Below are 22,539 nucleotides of genomic sequence, written 5' to 3'. Positions count from 1 at the left end.
TCAAAGATATTTGACCTTGTAGAGGTAGTAAAACTAAAGTAACTAACTAAGTAAGAAAAGGACCAAGTAAGACAAAGAAAGAACAAAATGCACCGCGGCAAACAATGCGAATCACACAACTGCCACCACCAAATCACTCAGAGTGACCGCCGCATACGCATTTATCAGCGGGCTGGCGGGCGGTGAATTTCATTGAACTACTACCACTGCATGTGCGGAAGTGGCTAAATATTGGTCCTTTTCTTACTTGAATTTTAAATTTTGACATAATCATCGTGTTTTACTAGTGTAGCCCTTTCATTCGAAATCCATATTGAGGGGGTTAAGGAAAAATACGTAATCCGCCGTAATCGGCGGCCATCTTATATTTATAATGTTATTGATTTTATTATATTGTACTGTCATCTAAATTAAATGTGTGTACCAAATTTCAGATCAATCTGACAACGGGAAGGTACTTAAATTTTAATTTCTAATTTTGATCCAAATAAAATCCGTACGGTTCGAACTAAATAAAACCGTTTAAAAAGGCAGTATTACACAATACATTTAAAACAGATACAAAGATAATGATAAAATGGGTTCAGTACTTCCATACGTTTTATGCGAAATAGATAAGTGTGACATAATAGACTAGATATGTTTATTCATAGATTTAATTTTACAACACGATAACAATCGTATTATTTAGGCTAATAATTCGTCATATTGGTTTTATGAGTTTCTATTGATAATATTAAATTTACGTGATAACAGACCGTGTTTCTTATCTATGTCAACAGGTTTTGTCAGAATTTATTCATCATCTTCGTGTGGGATGATAGATGTCTACTTCTAGGTGAAGGCCTCCACAAAAACCAGCACAATGACCTGTGAAAATGTCCTAGATGCAAGCAGCGTAATGCAGATGGAGTCTCTCGCATGTAAAGAAGATTCTTTATGAAGTGGTGTGCACATTATGATACAATTAACAATATATATAAAAAAATCTGATGCAGTTTAATCGTGGTAATGATCGCGACACGCACTGTTGGATTCGTAATTAAACACAGCCAGGTACACACCTGCCTTTCTTACATTCTGGCGACGTCAGATGTGTTAAATTTAAAAATACTTGTCTTACAGACTGAAAAAATCTTCTAGGCTTTGAATTGATTACATGAAAATTCGAAGGCATATATGGGATTGGTTTGTAATAATAAAAATTGACTACATGAACTATTATATTGATTAGAAGAACTCTGAAGGACGACCTTTTTTCTCACAAAGTATGATGTATATAAATTAAAACTTTTATCTACTAAACATGTCAGCGTAATATATATATACATATATATGTGCGTGTGTGTGTGTGCATATATATATGTATAAGAGCGCTTATTTTCCTCAATAAACCGCGTGCATAGTTTGACGATTTTGTATGTACTATTTTTGTCAGATAAATACGTCGAAAATAAATATTTAAACGCCTCTTATATAACCTATGTAAAACTGCGATCTTAATATCTGAGACGATTTCTACTAATAAACAACTTATAGAAAAATAATTGTATTTTATACAAAGAATAAAAATATTTATCAAAGGAAGCTAACGATACTTGTTGTAACAGCTCCTAATAGATACCGGACTGTTTGTATTTCGTGCGACAGAGATAATGCTCTACGAAGACGAAATTAGCCGATTGTCTCTTTCCAAAGATTGACGTAGATGAAATAAGTGAATAGAGAAGGAAAACGATAATGAATATATAAATATACTAATGACCACTACTAATTATTATGATCCGGCAGTTGCGGTGTGGATAGGGCTCCCACTAGTGGGACTAACGACATAATTAAGGTTCCTAGATGTGGTTGAATGCGGGCAGCGCAGGACCTGTCATTGTGTCGATCTTAAGTGAAATCCTATGCCTTACAGTGATCATCTATCTATTAAAAAGAAGCAGAACAATCATCCATTTCATCACCATTCATCGTGAACCCTTCGCTTTGAATGCGCAACGATTCCTGATCATAATAATATCGATGGGGAGCATATTACCAATCGTATCAACATCAGCAACATAACTCCATAAATGTAACTCTTTAGACATCGTCATCCGGATCATAATTACAACCGTATGATGATCACAGTTGGACATAAGCCTTCTGCATATATTTAAATAGGACCGTTAGAAAGCTGTCTGTATCAAAGAACTTCAATTAATGTACAATGTTAAAAAGTATTAAAATCATTAAAAAAAATAACGAAAACTGCGTATCCTGACAGTTGCGTCACCGTATGCAACAAATGCAGTTAACCTCGAGAAACCGGCACTTACTGTTCACTACCTGCATTCGTAAGTTATACCATATGTAGCTATAAACAAAATGCACGTAAACATTTATAAATATATTCATATTACGATATTATATACATGTATGTAATTAAGAAAGGGACTAATATATAGCCTATTTCGCTATGCAGCAGTAGTCGTGCAATGTGCAACGTTTTACTTGGTGTTTGTGTTTGGCACTGGTCGGTCTAACATCTCCTGATGATGCCCCGTGGAGGGGTGAAACACGTGTAGATTAACGATGGTAGTTGTGTTTTGCATTGTTTACCGCACGCGCATTTATCAGCGGACTGGCGGGCGGTGCACTTCATTGCACGACTACTGCTACATAGCGGAAGTGGCTATATATCAGTCCCTTTCTTACTAAGGATGGACTTCCGCAAAGTAACGCCTGAATCTATTAGATCCCATATTTTAGATTCCCATTAACAAAAACAAGAATTGAAGTCATAGATTTTGGAATTCGAGAGGAATGTCCATTTTAACTTATAAGTTTGACATTATTTTCTGTAAATCGATTTACATTCGAATATAAAACACGAGATGTTAAACTTCATTAGCAAGTGATACAAGCAATGCGTGTTATAACGAGATCCACATAACTATAGACGACGGAATCCGTGGAGGTATAGCTCGCGCCAAACTTTTAGTCTACTTTGAAATTACTTCACCCAAATGTACAGTCAGTAGTGGTACTATATATATTATATAAAAAATCCTCATATATTATAAAGATAAAGAGAAACAATGTACTTATATTTTTTCTTAAGAACATTGAAAATTGCAATTACTGGCCATAGCGTAGCACATTAGTTTTATTCTTGCAACGTTTCGAAGTTTCCAGAACATCAAGCACAGTTTAAAGAATTAAACCACACGGGACATTACTACGAGTATATAGGGCATAAGTTCCCAACGGAGTCGGTACCTACTTATAGTGGAAGCTGGTGCTTATAATAGAGATGTACGGAGTGAGAAAATCGATTACAAAAGTATTGATTCATTTATTAAAAATCGATTATAAGTAAAGAATAATCGATTATGTTATCGCACTCCTAGGGTTAACACAACACTCTGATTTTTCTTTACAATTAAAAAAAAATTTATCGTACTTAAAAATCAATTCTTTTCAGCCGATGGACGTTCACAGTAAGCCATAGGTCTCCACCGAAGGTCGCCACTCTGACCAGTCCTGCGCTGCCTGCATTCAGCGGCTTCCCCTGACCTTAACTGTAAAGAGAACCTTTTGGCCTCATTGACCATCTGCACGAGCAATATACTCCGCCCACTATCACTTAATACGAGCAACTCTTCGAGCTACTTCGGTGATCTTGGTTCTTCTGCGGACCTCCTCACTTTTGATTCGACCTCGCAGCGTAACTCTCTACATAGCCCTCTCCGTTGCTCTCTAGGTGACATTGAACCTTTTAATGAGGACCGTTTTTAGTGACCAAGTCTCGGATTCGTACGTCATCACACACATTAGACAAATCTTATAACATTACGCTGTTATTGGCGAGAAGAGCTAATAGATTCAGGCGTTACTTTGCGAAAGTTCATCCTAAGTAAGAAAAGGACTAGTATATAGCTAATTCCGCTATGTAGCAGTAGTCGTGCAATGAAGTGCACCGCCCACCAGCCCACTGATAAATGCACGTGCGGTAAACAATGCTAATTACACAACTACCACCGTTAATCTACTCCACACGTGTTCCACTCCTCCACGGGACATCCTCAGGAGTAATGTTACACCGATTAGTGCCATATACTCGGTGTTTGGTTCGTTATTAACAACATTTTGCCGTCTAGTATACATTCAATGCCGGAGCGATAATAATCAATCGTTTTTCGGTAAAATATGTCGACAAAAACATTACAATGTACATATGCAATATGTTCCACACTACCTAGGTGACGTTTTGTCAGTCGTGAGACAGACATAACGCTCTACGAAGTCATAATTAGCCGATAGTCTCTTTCCAAAGGTCGATGTGCAATATTTATCGTCGGTTACTGTACTTTTCGGTCTCATTAATACATTATTTATCTTCTCCTAGCCTACTTTCCACTCTATTGTTGAAAGCCATACGATTTTTATATCTACTTTATTTTATATACTTAATCTAACTTTATAAATTACAATTCACTTATTCTATTACTATTTTTAATTATATTATCTGTGCGTGCCACTATTGTATCCTTTATCACTAATGAATACAGAGAAAGATATTGACAAATAGTAATAATACGGTTAAATGTTGACAGATGATATATATACATATATATGTTTATATATACATAATTAATATGAAATAATTTATGCAATTAGCACGTGTCGATGATAAGAACTAAATGCACTGATAAGCATTGCGGATGCACAGTACGTAACTATTGTTTACGATACAATACGCATTACAATATATTTATCAACTCCCCGAGATATAATAGTCACTAGTGATGTGCTCTTATGTTATAAATCGTATAGTTATATCGATATTTAATAATCGTAAATCAAAAATTCACTTAATGATTTTTACAAGTTACGCTAAGAAATTATAGAGAAGGCTTTAATTAGTTTAACCGTATGACGTCCACAGCTGGACATTGGCCTCTTGTCTTTTTAATAAAACTTGACGTTTTTTGACTAAACTTATGTGTTTTACTAAGTCATTCCCATCACGATTTTTCTCATACAAAAGTGGTATCCATGTTAAGACAACATTTAAACTTTATATATCACAAGTCAACGATGAATATGTTTTTATGGCCGCCACTATTGGAGGGGGGGGGGGGTCCGCTCTCCAGTGCAGGCATGCACTATATATCAGTGTAGCGATGCTGTCGCTACGGAGTCTTCCAAATACAGTTGGCCACTAGGTGCTTTGTTTTTATTAAATATTTTTTCAAGTAATATTTTTATTTTCGCGCTCTTCTATCGTTCCTCCTATGATCTTTCATTCCTTTATTGTCTTTCTTTCTACAATTCTTCTTTCTTTCCCTTTCATAACAATTTTTCCTTTATACCAGTCTTTCTTCTCATCATACTTTAAAAATTATAATATCTTTGATTTTATTCTATTACACATGTTTGATCTTTTCTAGGTATACATTATTATATGTATAATTTTATTTACTTATTTATTTAATTGCCTATTCGGGGAATATGTTTGGGATTTTTCTAGAAGTTTGAATCAGGATTGAGGACATCTGTGGTCAAATGTCAGTAACTAACATGGCCTAATGTACTGCCAGGTTGAAGTGGCAGGTCACATAACGCGAAGTACCGAGGGGGGTTTGTGGTTCTGTTGTGAAAACCACGGACCTGCAAATGCAGAGTATGTCTACCTAGGACAGACGCCCTTTTTAACGATTTGAAGTCGACGTATTGTGATTATTACATTTTTTCTATTCATTTATTCACTCCGAGGTAAGCGCGATCCGAGTCAGTCTGATGTTTTTATTTATTATTGTATTTATAATTATGTATCTATTATAAATGTATATAATATATATATAATATCATAATCTGATGAAACACGTGGTGATAAATTTAAATAACTTTTATACGTGAGTAGAGTCAGATTGAACTTACATATAATGGCATCCTTTAACTTAAAGTTACTAGGATTCTAAAATCATCCTGATTTAAGAAGACCCCACAAACTCAAAGGTTATTTATGTTCACAATTATAATTGATTTCATATAGTTAAACCTTCAAACTATAATAGATTTTTTTACAAGTCTTTATTTATTATACTTTTTAAATTTACTATAGGATAGAAATCTTTCATGGAAGTGTATTGTAATACCGTATACACTATTTTTGGTTGAAGTTGATGCTGTTAGCCTGGGAGCTTTTACAACTTCATCGGAACTGAGTTCACGGAGCGGAAGGGTCCGTAAACTTAAAAATAAAACAGGAGTTTGACAGACGCATTACAGTTGTACGATTATGTTTGGATCTAGTAAACCACTCTACTCGAGTAGAGCTGTGTGGTATGTTGCGTATGCGGCTTAGGACGGCAGCGTGGACAGGCGAGCCAAGGATGGATCCGGATACAACTTCAGTTCGTCCACGCTGTTCGCGGTTAGACCGACTTTGCGCCTTGAAAAAGGTGAGCAGTGGTAATTTGAATTTTCACTTTGGTCATTACTTATATTGGATTGTCACTGCTCACAAAAGTTTCCAGAGGATGGGCAGCAGCGTCCTCTACGTATTATAAAATAACACACTGCGATCGCCAACCTCCCTGCCAAGCGTGGCGATTATATTATATCCCCCAGAGATATCTTTAGGAAAGGTTTATGCCTTGTATAATGATTATAAAGAATATTTTTCTCATTAATCATACTAAAAATAATCGTTCATAAACATCTTCAAAGTACTTTTGAAGTTTTCTTTTTAAATTAAATATAAAACCTTTTTGAACATCCATCATAAATTTCTTCGATCTTCAATTCCTCGCATTCGGTGTCATTGACCGCATATAGTATCAGCGCATTCGAAATATTTTCGCAGAGACTTGCGCATCGTAATGCGTTTAAAATAAGCAATCAAATTTCTACCTTGTAACAAGAACGTAAAGTTTAATTTACCTCAAACACCATTTGTTTACACGTACAGTGGAAACACAAGATTACACAGCAAAGTGTTTAACGTGTGCATTATTAACTGACACCGCTCAGCGTGCAATTTCGAATCAAACATCATCTCGTGTATCGTTCTAAGAAACTCACACCTTCTATGTATCAAATTTTTAATTATTTTGACAGCACATGTCAAAATATTCCCGCCTCTTTTTCGATACAGACTATAAATAGCTGTTTCGAGAATTTTAATTAGTTTCCTTTTATGATTGCCGAGTGGTACACGCTGTCCTCACTCCACAAATAATGTAAACAAAATTGTAAAATCGAGAAATAAGAAGGCGATACATGAAAGACAATTAGAACGAAAGAGAAAGATGGAAAGAATTGTGGAAAGAAAGAATGGATTATATGAAGAACGACATTAGTGAATGAAAATAAGAATGACAGTGAAAAGAATTAATAAGACAAAAAACGACCCTGTCTTTCCCAAAGATATCATGCTAGAGGCCCCTAATAGCAGGGGTCATAAAAGAAAATCCTCACTCCACACGCATCACACCAACATCAACATTGACACGATCAGGTAATCCCTGTCTTAGCTGCTTCAACTTCCATCGGATTGTCAAATATAGGCTCTGAAATACGAATGCTTTGGTCTGTAGAATAGTTCATGGACTCTTCCGATCCGTGAACTCATATCCGACGAAGCTGTGAAAGCTTCGTCGGATATGAGTTCTAGTAGTAAGGCTAGTAGTAGCGACGACTTCATCGAAACAATTGAATGGAAAATTTTAATCAATAATGCAAAAAAAAGGGTGAATGTATAAATCATTTGCTATCTATCATTGCATATATCCTGTCCAAAAATAAATTGTTTCAGAAATAATAAATAATTAAATGGATATAAACTACTCAAAACAAAATAGGGCCCACCGCAACTTTGTCTCTAATCGTGTTTATAAATAACTCATATACTAATCATTGACAAAATGAAGCACTACCACTTCTAGCACACATGTTTATTAGTTCATAATGATGATTTAAAAGTTAACTTTTTTGTTGATTTCAAGTGGGTAGACAAAAAAGTAAAGTGCTTAAATTTATCCATTTCTTAAATTTTCAATCGTTTGTGTTCTCAGTCTTGCTTTAAGCGCAATACTTTGATCACACTTTGTTTAGCTGTGTTTTTTTCGTTTCGGCATTATTCCCGATTACAATGCCAGGTTCTCGTCGTCATATGGATGTGGAAACTTCGACAAGGGCAGTTCTTTTGCTTCAAGAGGGAGAATCGCAAAGATCGGTTGCAACTCGCCTTGGTGTGTCACGGCGAGCTATTCGAAACGTATGGGAGCGGTTCCAGGAGACAGGTAGTGTGGCTAGAAGACCTGGATCAGGAAGGATTCGAGCCACACAACTCCTTAAGGCTTTTTATTAACAAATGAGCTATATATTCACGTCATTGAAACTTTTACATCTATAACCAATCATCCTGTATAACTAAGAAGGTACAGTACCCGGTATAAATATTGCACATCGACATTTGGAAAGAGACAATCGGCTAATTTCGGCTTCGTAGAGCGTTATCTCTGTCGCACGAAATACAACGACTGATAAAACGTCACATAGGTAGTGTTGGACAGAGATAGTGCTCTACGAATCTGAAATTAGCAGATTGTCTCTTTCCTAAAGTCGATGTGCAGTATTTATCGCTTGGTACTGTACACATTTATTAATAAATCCCATATTTAAATTTGATTAATTTCACGTTATGTTTACTATATGATTGTTGGTCGACAGTTGACATATCGTTTCAATGATGTACAAATGTCAAATGAATCTTATCGCGGGCGTATTTAAAGTTTTAATTAATTTATTTGAAGTAAAACAAACACACAGGCTATACTCTTTTATGTGTTTAACTTATCATATAAAAGTGTACTGGAAACTTTTCGCTATAAAAACCCATAGATAAGTTCATTTACATAAATTTGTTTAACAATTTAAAGATTAATTAATATTTACTTAGTTTTTTGGAGCTGTCATTAATTTAAAGTCTTATAAATATTTTGCTTTTTAGATCACATGTATGTATGTATGATTAAGTATGTATGTCTATGTATGTTTATGTATATTTATGTTCATTTGTTTGTGAATATGTATTTTTTTTGTACACGTGAACTACCCTTTATAAGTACTATTATCTTTTCCTACTATGGTTGTCTGTAAGAGATTGCCTTGAGTGATAAGACCGCCCATTGTATATTTTTGTATATTATTGTATCTGTATATTATGTATCTTATCGTGTACAATAAAGAATATTAAATAAATAAATAAATCAGACTATCCAGAATAATCAGAGCGTCCTTTTAAATGATCTGGGAACTCGACGGTCTCCCAATTCCACAACATCCGTTTTTAGTGAGCGGCCGCCCACTACCTAGCCGCGAGCAGCGTGGGCGAACTGTGGTTGGATCCGGATCCCACCTCAACTCGCCTGTGGTCCACGCTGCCGTCCCAAGCCGCATACACAACATCAACACTACACAGCTCTACTGGGGTAGAGCGGTTCACTACGTGCGAACATCATCGTACAACTATAATGCTTCTGTCTAGGTTCTGTTTCATTTTTAAGTTCACGGACATCTCCGTTTCGTGAACGCAACTCAGATGAAGCTGTAAAAGCCTTCGAACTAGCACTCACTTCAACAGAGAATAAGTACTCCCAATCTAGTGAAACTTTAAATATTTAATGGAATCAGGCGTTACCTTGCGGAAGTCCATCCTAAGTAAGAAAAGGACCAATATTTAGCCACTTTCGCACACGCAGTGGTAGTCGTGCAACAAAGTGCACCACCCGCCAGCCCTTTGACAAATGCGATTGCGGCAAACAATGCGAACTACACAACTGCCACCGTCAAATCACTCAACACATGTTTCACCCCTTCACGGGGCATCTTCAGGAGTTATGTTACACCGATTAGTGCCAAACACAGAGACTCTGTGTTAAGTTAAGGAAGTGGCTAAATATTGGTCCTTTTATTACTTAGTGAAACTTTAGTAGGTCACACACTGGATGATGGCAGAGAACCTTAGGCTTACAAGAGTAATGTAAAACATACAACCTTCATTTATTTTCATTCTCATTCTCTTTATAACCAGACCAATATCTATAACAGTTGAAATATTTCAATGTTTATTAATTTATTTACTTTACTGGAAATAAACAGTAACAAAAGGCAGTAAAAAATTACAAACTTAGAAACATATAAATATAAAATTAGTTACAATTGTTACTTTATAACTATCTCACTAAGAACATTTAATGATTTATTGTCAAACAATGACAAAACAATAAACAGGAAAAAATTTAATTACTAAACAGGGATCAAAGATCCAGCGCATTTTGCAGATCACACCGCAATAATTACGAGACAACAAGCCGTCACGTTCTAATGATGTTTAAATTGTATTGTGTGTATTCAACAACTTCGAACGAAATTGTCTTTTAAAAGATACGAGAGAGCACGAGAATATATCAATATCACTAATATATGAATTGTGGAGGTCACACGTCCTGTATAAGGGTGCACGTTTACCGATATTTGTCTTAGCCGTTGATAAAAAGAAGAGAGATCTAGAACGCGTTCTTGCTGCAGGAATTCGAAAGTTTACCTCGGACAACAGTTCCGAACAGTTAACACGACCAGCGCAAAAATTTTTAAGTGCAGTGGCGTCCATTAGAGAACGTCGATCCTTTAATGATAACATTCGGTATCTGTTTAAAAACATTTTATAAGAATCCCGGGGGCAATGCATTCGGTAGTTCAGAATATGAAGGATATTTGTCTACTCCATATTTTTACTCCTATGTGTATATAAATTATATCAGTTTATAGACGTCTACTGCAAGGTAAAAGTCTCACCCAAATATCACCACGATCACCGGTTTTGTGAGCTTGACTATATCCTCGAGTTTATCTGGTGAAGAGAGTACCCACGCTGAGTCTACCAGCGCCTGGTGGCCACTCGGAAACCTCTAGACCCCAACTACAATCGGTTCCTTAAGCGATGCAATTCGAACTAAGATTCACATAGCATATTCATATTGGTGACAGCTAATTTGACAGCTAAGTTATGACGTCATTTCCGACTCTCCCTAAGATATCTATGGGGTGATATACCATAATCGCTTGACAGGCGAGTTGGCGATTGCAGCGTGCTATTATGTACGCAAAAGGACACTGCTGCACATCCTTTGGAAATTTATTTGTGAGTAGTGGCAATCCTGTATAATAATACAGTGTGAATTAATTATACAAGATTCATAATTTAATATTTTTCATTTAAGTTGTAAGTAAGTAAGTTGTTGATAACGAAGGTGAATATATTGTTGATTAGAAATTTTTTGAATTTTGCATTTGAAAAAACTTTGCTAAAAATGTCGTGGGAATGAGCTTACTTAAGTAAGCGACATTACTTTCCGGCACCCCGACTTATACACGCTGTATGCATTAATTATATAGGTAAGCCACTACTCACGAAGAAGTTCCCAGAGGATACGCAGCAGCGTCATCTGCATATCACATTAACACACTGCTATCGCCAATCTGTCTCTCAAGCGAGGCGATTATCGTATATCCTCTCATCGATATCTTTGCAGGTGATCTATGCCTTGCATTGGGCGTCTGTGAGCAGAAACGACGAGAGAATATTTAAAATTAAAGATTATTATTGATAGCTTAACTTAAAATGAATCATCAACATCATTTCAGCAGTAGACCAAGCCAAGTCAAGCTTTATTGTACACGCTAGTATACATTTAAATAGTTTTATAATAATAATAAAAAAAAGTACAATATGCAGTCTTATCACACGAGGCAATCTCTTACAGACAACCATAATATAGAAAAGGTAGCACAAATAATAATTTTAGTTTTATTTTTTTTATTAGAATAAAGTAAATAGAAAGTACTGATTAATTGTTTGATAACACAGTTTGTAGTTATAAACACGACATAAAAACGTTTATTTTTGGATTTATCTATGCAAATAAATATAATTGGAGTGTATGATGTAACATTTAAAATAACCTGCTTTTTTAGTGCACATGTACCAAAAATACATATATTAAAATTTTTGTCTGTCTGTTTGTACAGGCTTTGAAATGTCTGGACCGATTTTATATTACATTTTATATTAGTATTAATAAGGAGTAACTTAGACATCTTTATTTTGGAAAAAAGTTAAACAAAAAAAAAGACTAAATATATTTTTTGTCAAATTTGACACGGACGAAGTTGCGGGCGCAGTTAGTAAAGAAATAAATATAAGCTTGATATAACGAAAAACAGCGATGTAGAATTGTAAAAATTATGGCAGTCCAAAAAAGGTTGAGAACCTATGATTACACTTACACATACATTGATTATAGATGCGTATGGAATAATATAGAGTTGAAACTTCTCAGCATTCCGTGGTTTCAACGTGCCGGGTCCCGGAAGAGGAAACGAACGTTTGAGATGGATAAATATAATAAATAATAATTTATTTTATTGATTAGATTATTCAAATAAGAAATAAAATATTCGCATAGATATATTTTTTATAAACTATGCATTAAAATAAATCAATTTGTAACTAAAGCCAATAATAAAAATAACATTTACTACAACACGAGAATAAAGATATAATCTTCACGTTTTCCTTATTCATTATTCCATACATGAGATTTACTATTTTATATAATGACTACTTATTAATGCAATAGGTCATCTTAATTAATTATGGCGCTTACTTAAATAGCGGTTTACATACAGGGTGATCGGTAAAAGATGTAAAAGTTGTATATAATATACCTCAGGGATGAATAACACGCGGCCCGCGCTATTTTAACATGTTTATGGGGCCCGCTAAGCATTACGAAATTTTAATTTATTTATCGATTTTCTTCCGTCAATATATTAGGAGGACAGGAAAGTAATGTCGTTTCTGCGCATTTCGACATTTGTTTGTCATTTGGTAGCTCATTACGTACGCGCAAAACATTGTAAACTAGATGCCAAAAGGTTGTTGATAACGAAGGTGAATATATTGTCGATTAGAAATAAAAAACTTGATAAAAAGCGACATTACTTTCCGGTTCTCGTAATATTATTATGAACTTAATGATAACTAAATGACAGTACATATTAAACAGAAACAATTTCTTTGTGACGAATTAACCACACAGCGATACTATGTCTGCGAATTTTTTTTGTATCGAATTTGTATATGAAGAATACATAATTTTACATTTATTTAGTCTAATATTTATTATAAATATAGTTTTGTAGATTATTAATAAATTTTAATTCATTTGCAGCTTGCCTAACAATCTTAAAATTTAAATTAGTTCGCTGACCAAAAAGATTACTCACCCCTGGCTTAACTCATTTATTAGTAAAAAACTTTTTTACACCTATTTTAAATCAATCTGTTTAAAATAATCACTCTGAAATATGTAACATTAGCTTATTTTATACTAACTTCTGAAGTTACAAAATTTGTATGGACAGATAGTAAACAATAATACATTTTTATATATTATAATACGAATTTTTAAACGCTTTTAATGTTACGATATTTATCATTTATGAAACCAAAGAAACTTTTATATCTATATACAATCATACTGTATATTTTATGCATCATAATGCATCATGCACGTGGTGACTTAAAATCATGGATATAAATATTTAAGTTATTTTTAAAACGCAGATTAATGAATTATAAAATTAAGTGTTGCCAGTATGTGTATTAAAATGTATTTTTTATCCACAAAAATATTACTGATTTTTCCATATTTATACACACATCTGGAGTTACTCTAATCTAATATATATAATTCTCGTGTCACGGTGTGCGTGATTGAACTCCTCCGAAACGGCTCGACCGATTTTCGTGAATCTTATCGTGAATATCGGTCAGGGTGGAGAATCGGACAACATCTATTTTATATCCCCCTATAAGTTAAGGTGGGTCCACGCCAAATTTAATTTTTTTTAGACAATTTTTTTTGTTTTTATTTTGTTATGATACAGCATAACAACGTTTGCGGAATCAGCTAGTAGGTATATAAAACTATATTACTCTATGAATGTCATTATTTATATTCTGTTAAATAAAAGAACCTGGGCCACTGCCCATTCCCATTCCTCTACTACTGGACTACAGTTGCAATTAAATAAATTAAATTGCAATCGTAGGTTGCGGTTTCGATTCCCGGGATACAATTTTATATAATTCACACTTTGTGCATTAATTATATAATATTTGCACTGCTTATAATTATCAACAATCGCCAACTTGCCATATAGCTTGGTATATCCCCTCATATGCATCTCCGGAAAGGTTGAGGCTGAAGCGACGTCGACTCCATTTCTGTTTGATTGTCAAATGTCTGGATCCAGGAAGAATTTATTTTCGGTTTTGGACTAATATTTTTCAGTCATTTTATTTACTTTTTTATTTTTACAATAACTTTGTTCTTTTGGGGACAAAGATATCTTTTGTTGAGACCTATGCCTTTATATGCGCGTCTATCAGCAGAAACGAAAATAGTAAATACCTTATATCAGGGGTGGTCAAACTGCGGCTCGCGAGCCATATACGATTAAACAATTATTTTTGGCTCCGGTTGATTTTCGTATTATTTTTATATTTAAATTTATATAATCTATTTCAGCTTCCGGGAAATCGAAACAAATTATTACTGGTGTGTATAATTATGATTATTATTCCATCATAAAATTAGCGAAATCCAAGCACCGATCATAATTAACTAACCGGCATCTTAAGTATTATTAGGAGTGCTGTCATTAAAGTGTGCATATATATAACTTCAATACATATATTTTGTACTTGTCATATAATTTTGATACATATGATTTTTGTTAAAAAAAATCTTTTGCCCGTTTTAAATGCATAAAAAATTAAAAAGCAAAAAATTTCAAATTTCGAACAAATAGCTCGAACTGTCAAGAAGCTTGGCCACCGCTGATATATACTATTGAACCTTGTTCAATAAATACTATATAATAACAAAAAATACGATAATATAATATTCTTAGAAGTGTGAATGGTGTATTATCGCGGCAATATCTTTTTAATTGTCTCTCCTTTGTCATTTAATTAATAGAATGCAAACAATGAATTATTTGTTTACACAAAATATAACAGTTTTGTTTTGCTTGACATTTGAGCGACAATCCATTTATTGGTATCTCCAATTCAATAAAAATATAATAATAAGCAAATATGAATTTAAATAAGTTAACAGTTGGGTATAGTTTTAATTGGCGGTTAGTAACAAAGATTGCTACGTTCCAAATTTGAAATTAATTTTGATGAAAAAATCACGTTTCTCTATTTCAATAATGACAAACGTACGTGATTATCTAATGATTGTTGGTAGACTAGTTTAAACGAGTGGTATCAAACATGTTACATTAATTGCAACATAGTTATATACAGGATGATGATAGATTTAAAAACTTTAAAGATGTCTAGCTTATTTGTCAATGTAATTTGCTTTCCGCATACGCATTTATCAGCGGGCTGGCGGGCGGTGCACTTTGTTGCACGATTACCACTGCATGTGCGGAAGTGGCTAAATATTGGTCCTTTTCTTACTTAGGATGGACTTCCGGAAGGTAACGCCTGATTCCATTAAATAATTAATCTATGGTCTTGAGACTTGCGATTGGGTTTGAATCCCGAAAGACAATCTTAAACTTTACACTTTGTGCATTAAGAGGATGGGCAGCAGCGCCCCCTACGTACCATAACACCACACTGCGATTGCCAACCTGCCTGCCAAGCGTGGCGTTTATGGCATATGCAGTTGGCATCTATGGCTTGAAACAGAATGGTCAAGAAAAGTATGGTATACGTCATATATTAAAAAATGTTTTCGGAAATAATTAATAACGAAATAATTTGTTGTTTAACGTCTGTCTTCGCAGACATTTTACTGCTAGAAATTATTGATCTATCTCATTTATATACAAAATATAGATTTAGTTATTTCAGATTTGACATGGTGATTGTGTTAATTTTAATTGTATATTATTTCTACTTTTTCAGTTATATCTCTCCGTAAACGATATCAGACGTAGCTCCTCCCCTCCCCCCCAAATCGACAAAATGGCCGATCTTATGCTCCCCTATCCCTTAACTAAGTCGTCATATGTATTTGTGTATCGTATATATAATACAGTAAATTTTGTACACACGTTAAATAAACAGTTGCATTTTTATTATTTTTATTATCTGCTTCTGGTGTGTTTATCTAAATAAATAAATGTCACCTGTCAAGTTTATATGACACGTATTGCAGACAACAGACTATACAATATTGAAACAATAAACAACAGATACACAATAATCTCGATGGACTAGATAAGTCCATCATGCAAATGTTTTGTATCTCTTACATACGTCGTAAGACCTTCATCTCAGCCATATTTGTCCAGATCTTACGTCCTTCTGGATGAAGGGATTACGTGGATTTATCATCATCATCATCTTTATTATTTTAATCACAGGATACTAGCTTTCTGCCACTGCTAGGCAAAGGACTGTGTGTCGATTTTTTTTTAATTATGCCATCTGTACACTGTACCGTACCGTACACTCATTTTTTTCACAAACGCTTTTGTTACTTCCACGCTTCTTTTTTGTCCTAAAGATCTTTGATTCATTCCTCTGTCCTTCTCATTTTCTTCCACTTATTTCACTAACATACAACAATAGGACCGGTTGAAAGTGGCCTACATCTAGCGTTTTCCTATGAGCTTCACAAGGTCGTCTGTTCACTTTGTGAGAAGAATATATACATACTGCGTCCTATTTTAAAATTCGAATTGTTTACAGACCCTTCCGTTCTCGTGAACTCTGTTCTGATGAAGCTGTAAAAGCCCTCAACAGCAATAACTTCATCATAGATAGACACACAATATTAGTGAATATATATATATATATATATATATATAGAAATATATATATATATATATATATATATATATATATATATATATAAATATATATGTCGGACTTCGTATTGGTATTTACTCTAAGAACTACCGGTCCTAAGAAGAATCCCACACGTAATTAAATAGATTCTTCTGTATTTATTACATAAAGTAAATTTATATATATTTTGTGTGATAGAATTTCTGAACGTAATCATGAAGTGGATATTCATATTTTCCGGCGACAAAAAAGTTTATTATTAAATTCCGATATCACATTGGCACGTCCATAATAACTTACGCGATTGTCATCCAATATGACCTATATTATATGTCTACGTTGGTTTATTATATTTACTAAAATCGGACAAAAGAACTGTAAGATTTGAGTTGTTTGGTATAAGAGTTTTTATACAAGTTGATTAATTAAATTTATAAAATTTTTAAATAAGTGAATGTATAGCGCTTTTGCTGTCAATTAATGTATGGTAAACAATATCCAAAAATAAATTATAATACATAAAGATCTACATGTATTTTACCTTGTACAGAGTGATCACTTTGAAATATGATACAATAATATTTTTTATTGCAATGTCGCAGACCAATTGTTTTTAGCAGTACGAAGTCTGCATAGACAGATAGTAAACAACAATTAATTTTAATTTGCAGTAATCCGAATTTTAAAAACTATTTTTCTTACACAATTATCATTATGTTATTTATTTCTGAAACCCTTGATGTTTTGATAGCGTATACCATACATAACTTGACAGATGAAATACATTTACTTCTTTAAAGTTTTTAGTTACAAACTAATTTTCATAGTTTATTACGTATGATATGATTGGATAAAAGAACGCCATAGAATTTTGAAATTTGTAGAATAGTTTTTTAGGTTATAACATTTTTTTAAAATATTTTTATGAGAATTAAGCGACATAATTTTTTTTAAACTCAAAAATTATAAAATATATTATTAAAGATAAATTTATGGCCCTTAATAATTATTGTATTTTTTGCCATTAACAAATATACATATTTTTTTAAAAATATTATAGTTAGTGTAATAATTTGTCGAATACAGTCTCTGGATTTCTAAACGACTTACTGCGATTTAGGCAACCTGCCAAAAATAACAGTATCATTGAACTTTATTGTTTACAAAATTTAAGATTTCTCGTTTCATTTTTAAAGAATAAACAATGTCATTCATAATTTTTAAAAACATTAATTTTAGATTAAATGAATTAATAAACTACTTACCGATAAAATAATAAAAACAACAGATAATAAATATTTTGAGACGAGTAATGATTCTGGCACGATATAAATAAAACTTGGATTATTCTTTATATTAACCGATGCACGTGCGAAAATGGTCGCCCGAACTAAATGCGTCCGCGCTTTACCGCGAAAATGAAACGACTGACGAGTAATGGCGGCTATCTTTTCAATAACTGTCGATAACGTTGGAGTATCGATAAGATATTGCAACAAAATATGTCCATAGGTGTGATAATTAAAGATTAGTGTGCTCCCGTTTATTCTAATCTTTTTGTTACCATGTAATTAAAAAAAATAATTCGATTGTTATTTTGAACTTTTTTATCGCAGTGTCCATTGCCTATTATTTTTATTTTATCTTCCGCGATATGTGACGATGTATAAATTTCATTTTTATATAAACGCATATTTTAGTTCTAAAAGATATCTCAGAACTTCTCTAATTAGTTTTAAATAAAAAATTAAAGATTATTATTTAATAAATTTGATTATATCATCCTAAAGTTTTTAATTAATCAAAACGTGAGGAACTTGGTTCGAAGACTCGTTTACATGATTGATATTATAATGTATATACTAAAAATTATTAAATTTCATTTTAAAACAGCAATTCTAGTTTCTGGCCGGCTATTCTCAGCAGATAAGTATTCCGAGCCGGTGGTAGCTTATAATGTGAAAAGACGATTCAAAATTGCGTATAAATGCCAGCTTAAATCATGATAATTATTAGTTGAATTATTATAGATAATAATTTAAAAAAGGTAATTTCTGTACTGTGAATATATTTTTTTTAAATTGAGAACGATATAAACCATTGTCAAGTCATAATATTATTAATAAAAATAAAACAATTTAATTTTATGTTGTTAGCTGACAGACGATCACTACAAGGCTTCACTCAAAGATCGTCACGATGACCGGTGTTCCGCTGCCAGCATCCATTGTCTTTTATATTTTTTTCAAACAAAATACATAATTTAAAAGTCGGTTTATTATTAATAAAAAATAACGAAATGAAGTAAAAGAGAGGATGTTTAAATGTGTTTAAATGTTTGCTGAGTAATCCGATTACCTGCTTGAGATATTTCTTTATCCCGTTGATATTAGAAACATTGAAGAGAATCGGTGTTACTAACAGTCGATTTTATATCTTAAGATTTAGGGTCTAAATTCTATCGTTCATTAATCAAACCGAAAGATACGATAATTTTTTTCAAACGGCCTATTGCCTAATATTGATATAAGCTATTGCTCGAATTTACATATATCTTCACTACGTAATAATAAAGAAACTAAATATATCATCTTAACGAATAAGAATTATTACGGCGATTTGTAGATCAATTTTTAAAACTTGCGACATTAAATCAAACAAGGATATTCCACCATTTTTTTTAAGTTTTGTATCCGATTTTTTATTATTCTCAACTCCCGCAGGTTCTAATACAATAAACAAGAATAGTTGTCATTTGTCACTCCAATAACTTCGAATTTTCGATGTTCTATTTTTAAAATTCATAATCCCTAAGTCGTGTTCAAATTAACATCTACATTTGTTATCATTATTTGTAAATTTAATGACATGTAAAAGGCAGTGTTATAACCATTATTTTAATTAAAGTGTATTAAAAAAAACTTCTAGGAAAACATTTCTATCGCTACACTCCCGTAAATTGGATTAGTTAATTGGTATGTCTGGCTAGTGACAACGTCGAGGCCGGACCGGGGCGTGCAGTGATTCCAGTTTTATTGATGGTTTTTCTGTTGCTAAAATTGTTTATTTTTATTAATTAAATCACTATAGCTTCCGATTTAAATTAATTATCACATTATTTTTCTTTTTTAATATAATTGTAACGAAATTATAAAATGTAGGCTATAATTTAACAAACAATTTTTCGTGTCTTTTTATTATTGTTTAGATAGCTATTTAATATTGATTTTTGTTTTATTCATTTATTATCGTTTAAATATAAGCTACTTTAATTATGGCCATGGTTGTTTATGCCCACAATATGCAAACGTATTTAATTTGATATTTTGTTATTTGAAACTAATGTAAACTTATATTATGTATTGTAGGCATGCCTATTTGAAACATAAATAAATAACTCGTGTATGACAAGAGAAGAATGTGTATGTAATTATAATATATAATGCATATATGAATACCAGTAAATGCATTAGCGAGTAAAAGTGAATTATCACCCGAGCAAGAGTATTTTCCTTAAAGGCGAGGTGCATGAAATTTCACAAGTGGATCGAAATAGTATATTCACATTTATTTACAGATTATTTACAATTCACAAGTTCGACCCACACGCTATGGCAGCGATCATATTACTGCTGGCGTTCAAAAACAAATTTGAATACGAACGCGTAAGAAAAATTTAAAATAAAAGTTCTATGATCATAGTGGCCAGCAATAAGACGTTTGAATGTTACAAATGTAATAAAACCTTAATTTGGAAGAAACTAGTAAAATATACATACATACTCTTATATGATAATATCCCTCAACTTGAAGGTCTAAAGACTGAAACAAAGTCAGTTGTTTTTTTTGGGAATAATTTCTCTAGCGGATATAGGAGAAATAAATCGGTACTTATAATATTTGATTTAATTAAATTTAATAGTAATTGTCTATACAGGTGGTTAATAATTGGTCAATGTTTATTCAGATTGATTATAAGAAAATTGTGCTATTTTTTTCTTTTATGTACTTATTTGAACTGCGTCTTATTTTATCTGTGTTAAAGTGAAATAATTAGCGATTATTTTCAATGTAATATATGTAAAAAAAAAACTTATATTTGTATAAAAGTTAATTAATGACTCACCAAAATATAAATAAAAAGTGAAGCAATTCAATTAATCGTTATCTTCACGCTTTATATAACACTCATTTACCATTCGGATAAATTACATAAAATTAATTCAATGGTATAATGTTTCGGAAACACGAACACAAAATTTATTTATTTTGCGAAAAAAACAAACAATTTTCACACCATGTTTGACATAAAAAATTGGCGCCAAAACAAATCGACGATGCGTCTTTCACTTGTGGTTTTCCCGCGTGAACTGAACTACGTATTGTTGACCAGTCACATAAAATAAATTAAATTGTTCTATGAATACAAGACCGTAAACATGCAAGGCACACTTGCATATAACTTTGGTTTCACGCCCCCGCGTAGTTTATGCACGTGGCATTAAATATATCTTGTAATGAAATTATATTTTTACGTAGCATGGTATAGAAAATTAATCATCGCATTACATCATATTTGAAACTATAAGGTGATATTGTTATGATTTCATTATCATAATAAAGTAATGTATTTATTAATCATTAAATGAATAAATAATAACATCGTTATGGCATTGTCAACATCGTCATATTAGCCGATACACGCCCACTGCATGGCACTGGTCTCCTCCAAAAATCGCCTCGATGATCGTACTCCGTATCCAGCGACTACCTTGGTGACATCGGTCTACAAAGTGGTGGGCGTGCCCATGCCACGTCTACCGATTCGTGTTCGCCATTTGAGAACCTTTCGGCACCAACAGCTGTCGGTTGCACAAGCGATGTGTCTCGCCTACTGCCACTACTACTACTACTACTGCCACAGATAAGCAATTATTCAAACTACATCGGTGCCTTTGGTCTTCAGCGAATTAATAAGAGATATAATCCAACAATAATAATTTAAATTATGAAATACTTTAAGAGGCTTAGAGTAACTTGCTAAAAATTGTGACTTGCAGAAAGCAAAAAAAGAATACGAAAATATTAAATGTAATTGTAAAAACAAAGGCGAGGTCGCTTATCTCTGTGGAACATAGATTAAATAAATTAAAAAAAGTTGGTTGAAACGACTACAAGGATGATTTAAAAGAACTACGCTGCACGTACGTGCAATAATCCAATTGAGAAAGCATGGCGTCAGGTAAAGAGATGCAATAACATAATAAAATTATCGACTTATTATCTTCAAAATACTTAAATGTAGCAATTATCAAGACAGGGTATGATCTAGATAATTTCTAGATTATTTTGGAAACTTTGTAATTTTATTCTATATTTAAAAAAATCCGATATGATTTGTTAATTTATTTTAATACTATTATTATTACACTCGTGCATCATGAGAAGAATGCCAGAGGAGGAAAATATTAAAATCTATATCGATTACCATTTAATAACATCCTTAACCAAATAGGTTTTTGTTTACTTTCAATTTGAATAAATATCATAACCATATGTAGACAAGAATATAGACCATGTTACTTTTTAAGTATATCCAA

The 22,539-nt window shown here is 32.8% G+C and overlaps 1 protein-coding gene across 1 annotated transcript in view; it reads right to left on the bottom strand.

Annotated features, from left to right (window-relative positions):
* The window catches only part of LOC137919764 (b(0,+)-type amino acid transporter 1-like), a 47,483-nt gene extending 26,028 nt beyond the window's left edge, over positions 1–21,455 (bottom strand). The window contains exon 1 of the mRNA XM_068762944.1: positions 21,066–21,455. The gene's annotated coding sequence lies outside the window, so the exon portion shown is untranslated. The remainder of the gene's footprint in view (positions 1–21,065) is intronic.
* Positions 21,456–22,539: the final 1,084 nt, after the last annotated feature.

Source organism: Battus philenor, unplaced genomic scaffold (genome assembly GCF_028537555.1).
Source record: "Battus philenor isolate CCGP_79_NKW_IND1 unplaced genomic scaffold, ilBatPhil1.0.hap1 SCAF_17, whole genome shotgun sequence".
Classification (NCBI taxonomy): Eukaryota; Metazoa; Arthropoda; class Insecta; order Lepidoptera; family Papilionidae; genus Battus; species Battus philenor.
This window is presented reverse-complemented; position numbering and strand designations above follow the sequence as displayed.